Genomic DNA, 5,326 nt, shown 5'->3' with positions numbered 1-5,326 from the left:
ACAGTGCATCAGTTAGCCATGGTCATCAAACAGCAAGGCGAGCTCTGGATCGACGCGGGAGTTCGGAAGCTCGGTTGCTTAGTTCTGGAGTAGTCACTCAGTTCTAGTTGGGCCAACGGGCCACCAATGTTGTAATTCAGTCATTCGTTGTGTTGTTGTCGGATACCATGATTAGAGGCACACTAACTAGGGGACCAAATCGCCCTCAAAGCACAAAATATATGTTAAGCAATCGGGCCCACGAAGGCCTGCAGTCTCCTTCCGATCCAAAGGAAAGGAAAGGACTCAAAGAGGCCCACTTCGCACTCGGCCCACGGCCCAGCTCAACAGTGCAGTCTGTGGGTCCCCAGGCGTATAAATACACGGGTTCCCATTGTGTCTTACTGTACTTGTCCCATGATCAGTCCGCAAGTATGCACAACAGCACCGGTATCACAACTGCACTCAAAAACATGTTAGTGATATTATAATTTACCCAGAGCCAATAATTTGCAGCAGAAGCAACAGAAATATAGGACTTCCATCCTATAGGAGTGTGCCTCACTATTCCCACAGACAACTGACTGGGAGTTAGTCCTAGAAAGAACCGTCGTCGAAAACCCGCATCCTTCGGCAAGGAACTGAACTGAGACGGCTCTTCTTCGAACTCTGGATTTTAAAATTTTAGCAACAAGTGTGAGTATAATTTTGTACTCGCAAGACTTCGGGTGTATATCAAAAATCCTATAATACATGCATGGTTAATCAAGGAAGGCTGACAGGTTCACTAGCACTAGGCTGCATTTTATTTGGGTGTATCTTTATACGCATAATTTTGAAATTATTTTATTTTATATAAAATAGACTGACATCACCAATCATGACTCCCCATTTCCCATTTCGCGGTCCTTTGATCCTCTTAATCGGTCCATCATCCTTTGAACCGGTAAAAGTTGAAGTGTCCCCTCATAAGAGAAGACTTAAATGTGATACAATATCAGTCCCAGAAGGCTGATAACACAGTTATTACATCAGATAGTACATCACCGTACAACTCTACGCGGTAATGGGCGGTGAAGCGCCACTATCGTGAGGACAACAACTACAACCCAAACAAGAACGTGAAGTATGGCTGGGCAAAAAACCCGATACCCGAAGCCCGAACCCGAAAAACCCGAGCCCGAAAAACCCGAGCCCGAAAAACCCGAACCCTAATACGGGTTCCAGCCCACGGTACCCGAAATTAATACGGGTAGTTCGGGTTTTGGGCCACGGTACTCGAAATACCCGATTTACCCGAAAAATTGGTCAGCCCATTTGCCCAAGTAAGTTGCAGCCCAGCCCACCACCAACACCAAGCGTCCAAGCCTAACCTTAGCCCCACACCGCGCCCCCAGGCCCCAACCCCCAGACGGCCAGACGTGGAGACGCGACTCGCAAGACCCCGCGCCGTCCCAACCCCGCGCCGCGCCACCGCCCCCCACGCTAGCCCCAGCCGCCCACCGTGCCACCGCCCGCCGCCACCGGCACCACCTTCCGCGTGCGCCTGCGCGAGCGGCCGAGCGTGCAGGCCCCCGAGCCCGAGGCGGCGACCGTCAAGGCCCATTCTTCCCGAATCCCGGCGACCGGCATCGCTCTCCGCCTCGCCCTCTCCTTATCCCCGGCGACCTCGGCTTCCTCAAGATCTCGGTTGCAAGCCGGCCAGCAGGGTGCCAGACCGGCGACCGCCACCGCCGTCCACCAGTGCCTCAGACCGGCGACGGCCGACGGCCAGCAGGGGCAAGGGGCTTCTCTAGCCGGGAAGATGACCGAAGAACGGCAGCAACGACGGAGGAATCTTGCAATGTATGTCATTCATCCCTCTTGTACTTGTTCATGTCTTTCAGATCTAGTAGCATCGCTGATTCGCTTCCACAGTTACACTCTGAAATCTGAATGCATAGCTTAAGGATAGGAATCAGTCACGACTTTTGAACTGCAGTGTCTTGATGAACTCACTGAAATCAGTGCTCTTTGTCTTTCAGATGCCTGAAACTGAAGATGATATTGAGATTGAGACACAATTAATGAACACCGAGACAAGTATCTTAGTGAAGATACAGAGGATAGGAATAAGAAGATTGACATCCTTGTTTGGTGGAAAGACAACGCACCCAGGCTTCCAGTTTTAGCTCACTTGGCTCGTGATGTGCTTGCTATACCTGTCTCCACAGTAGCATCAGAGTCTGCTTTCAGCACAAGTGGACGTATTTTAGATGATTTCCATACTTCTCTTACTCCATTCATTGTAGAGGCTCTAGTTTGTGCATAGGATTGGCTTAGGAGAGCAACTCCTATTGACATCAAAGAGAATATGGAGGAATTAGAAATGATGGAAAAAGGTATAAAATTTTTCTTAACTCCTTTATGCATTTGTTGCATCATTGTAAAATTTTACTCATTGCTTCGATTCCTGTCATTGTAGAGTTAATAGAAGAATTTGGTAACCATAAAGCCCAGAATATTGGCAAAGGAAAAGGGAAAGAAAAAGAGGCTTCCACTGCAAAAACACAAGCACAAGCAACACCAATAGGAAGCAACTCCAAGTCGATCTCCAAACCTGGGTCATCTACATCTTAAAAAGGTAATGTTCTAATGGTTTTTACTTTTTTTCAATCTCTGTTATGTTAATGAAAATCCCTGTCTTATTGATTTGCATTTAGGGTGGTGCAGTGGTGCTGCTGGACAGATGGAGAACTGGGTGGTTTGGACTTTGGAAGCGAATCTGTCTTAGTCATGTAGTTTTTTCATCTACGATTTGATTTGTGTGCTTCAAAACTATGCTTATTAATTGTGATATGTGAAGTGTGAACTGTCACGGTTTGGACGTGTGAAGTGTTAGTTAATTTCGTTTGAACTGTCAGTTTGGACGTGTGAACTGGATGTATGGTTGGGTGTATTTGATTTGATTTTATACTGCATATATGGAGTTCCAGAATTCCGGGTAATTCGGGTAAAACCCGAACCCGAACCCGAATTTTCGGGTTCTTCTTTTTCCCAACAGATTTCGGGTATCATTTTTGGAAACCCGAAATTCCTAAAACCCGAACTACCCGACCCGAAAATTTCGGGTAACCCGAATGCCCAGCCATAACGTGAAGCACGAAGAAGTCATCAGAGTCTTGAGCCATACGGAGCTCCTGTGGGTGACCCTATCCATAGGCAAGGTTGGGTGCAGAAAGGAAACCCTACTCAACGTCCTCAGGAACAAAATCTGGATCTTCCTCTGTAAAAATTAAGCAAGGGGTGAGTACAGACATACTCAGCAAGTCCAACCACACCCACGGAGGGGGTATAAACAGAATACATGCACATAATGGATCAAGGATAAGGTTAGGGTTTAATTTGCGGAAAGCCAGTTTTTATGCATGGGTTTACTTGAATTTTTTTTTCTTAAAGAAATTCTTTTGTAACCGGGTGAGGTTGATCCACACAGGATCTAAGTTTTAAATTACTACCGGACTCCTTATCCGCCGTAGCACACGACATAGCTGCCGGACACTTCTCCAAAACAACTCACGCCAACTCATCTATTCCCGGAAGAAACACTAGTTGTGTGACCAAACCATAACTCGCCCAGTACCGTGGGCACGGCTATTCGAATAGGTTTTGACTATGCAGAGGTGTGCAATTTTACCCACAAGCGGGGTACCACAGCACGACCACCTTAGTGTCGGTGCAAATCCCAACAAAGCCATTACCCATCTTAGCTAGACCTGACTAGCCAACACGGGATTCACCAAGGGGCCATTGACCTATCACCTAAGTTTAACCGGGGCATAAGTCACACAGAGCTTATCCCTTCTCCTTGGTCACCCGTTGCTCTCAGCTCTCCTGATGGCTATCAGACTAACTAGTGGGGTTTATGCTAAGCCGTTGCCACATACAACGGTCGGGTGATTTGCACGATGGTAGAGTTAGGCAAGATGTCACATCAACTCGGTCTTTAATTGTGACAAGATGGATATCTCCCAACCCTGCTCAACCACACATGTACGAGCACACCTTTTGGCAATTGACACAGAAGTGCCATCCATCTCATCCTTCTTTTGGTTTCCAAAGATTTCCACATTTTTCCTTCTCACACACTCATACATTTTCCTTTTATAAAACAAGTTGTACCACGTTCAAGGTCCTAAGCGTTCTAGCAGCGATTAAAATCCAAATAGAACAGATCATATTTAGACGTTAATATAGGTGGTCAAGGAATGGTCATAACAAATCAAGGGGTGGCTATGCAACCAGTTTTAGCAGCAAAATAACATGCAGTTTTGAAAACAGGCCAATAGATTGTGTTTATAAAAGTGGGACAAAATATGCATCAAAGGATGAGATTGAACTTGCCATTCTCAAAGTCTTCCGGGAAGTCCTGATCGAGGTACTGTCCTTCGGGTTTGGGGTCGCGGAACTAGTCCTCACACACTTGCTCGCGGTACTTCTCGTCGACGGGTTCTCTCTCGTTCACACCGGGATCTACGACGCATAGAAACAAACACACAATAAAAAAAAGATAAAGGTTTTATCATTGAGCTCGAATCGGGAATAATTAAGATATAGATATAGGAGTAATATTTTTGGGCGGTTTTCTAATGGCACGGCCGAAATTATGTTAGAAATGGCGTGGTAAAGTTTCAGGTCAATCGGAGAATGTTTGGTGCATGAAATGATAGGTTAAAGGAGTGGTTAAGGCTAAACCGGGGTTCAGGGGCCTCTTTGTAATTATTCTTGGGAGAGAAGGGACTTGGTTGTAATTTCTAGAATTATGAGGGTTACTCTAGAAAATGGCAAGGATCTATCTATAAATATTTTTGTATGGTGGAGGGTTGTTTTGGAATATAATAAAGGAGAGGGTTTCTTTTGCAAAAAGGGCTAGAGAGAGTGGGAGGGCTCTTTAAAGAATAGGAGGAAAGAGAGGGGCCTAAGGGCAAATGTGCCCTCTCTTCTTCCTCCTCCCTCCCGTGGAACAGGGGAGGTGGCGCGGGGTCGCCAGTGGTGCCCGGCCGGCGGCCTTGGGGCTCGGTGGCGGCCAGGGTGTGGGGGAAAGGAGAGAGGGAGGTCCGTGGGTTCGATTCCCGGCCGCAGCTCGGGCGGAGGTGGGGCGAGGCGACCTGGCCACGACGGCCGGCGGGTGGCGGGCAGCGGTGGCCCTGGGCCGGCGTCCCGGAGGTGTGGCGGCGGTCAAGGAGATGGGGAAAGCGAGAGGGGGCCAAGAGGATCCCATCCCCTATCTCGACTCGGACTGGGGCGCAGCGAGGAGGGCTGCCCACGGCGGCGGGCGGAGGTGGGGAAGAGGAGCTCCGGCGGTAGT

At 48.1% G+C, this 5,326-nt stretch overlaps 1 long non-coding RNA gene across 1 annotated transcript; it reads left to right on the top strand.

Annotated features, from left to right (window-relative positions):
• Positions 1 to 2,282: 2,282 nt before the first annotated feature.
• Positions 2,283 to 2,939, top strand: LOC120654220. The gene is made up of 3 exons (XR_005667028.1): positions 2,283 to 2,360; positions 2,444 to 2,602; positions 2,682 to 2,939. It is a non-coding gene; the product is annotated as an uncharacterized LOC120654220 (long non-coding RNA).
• Positions 2,940 to 5,326: the final 2,387 nt, after the last annotated feature.

This window comes from Panicum virgatum, chromosome 1N (genome assembly GCF_016808335.1).
Source record: "Panicum virgatum strain AP13 chromosome 1N, P.virgatum_v5, whole genome shotgun sequence".
Taxonomy (NCBI): Eukaryota; Viridiplantae; Streptophyta; class Magnoliopsida; order Poales; family Poaceae; genus Panicum; species Panicum virgatum.
The sequence above is the reverse complement of the archived record's forward strand: the minus strand, read 5'-3'. Positions and strand labels throughout refer to the sequence as shown.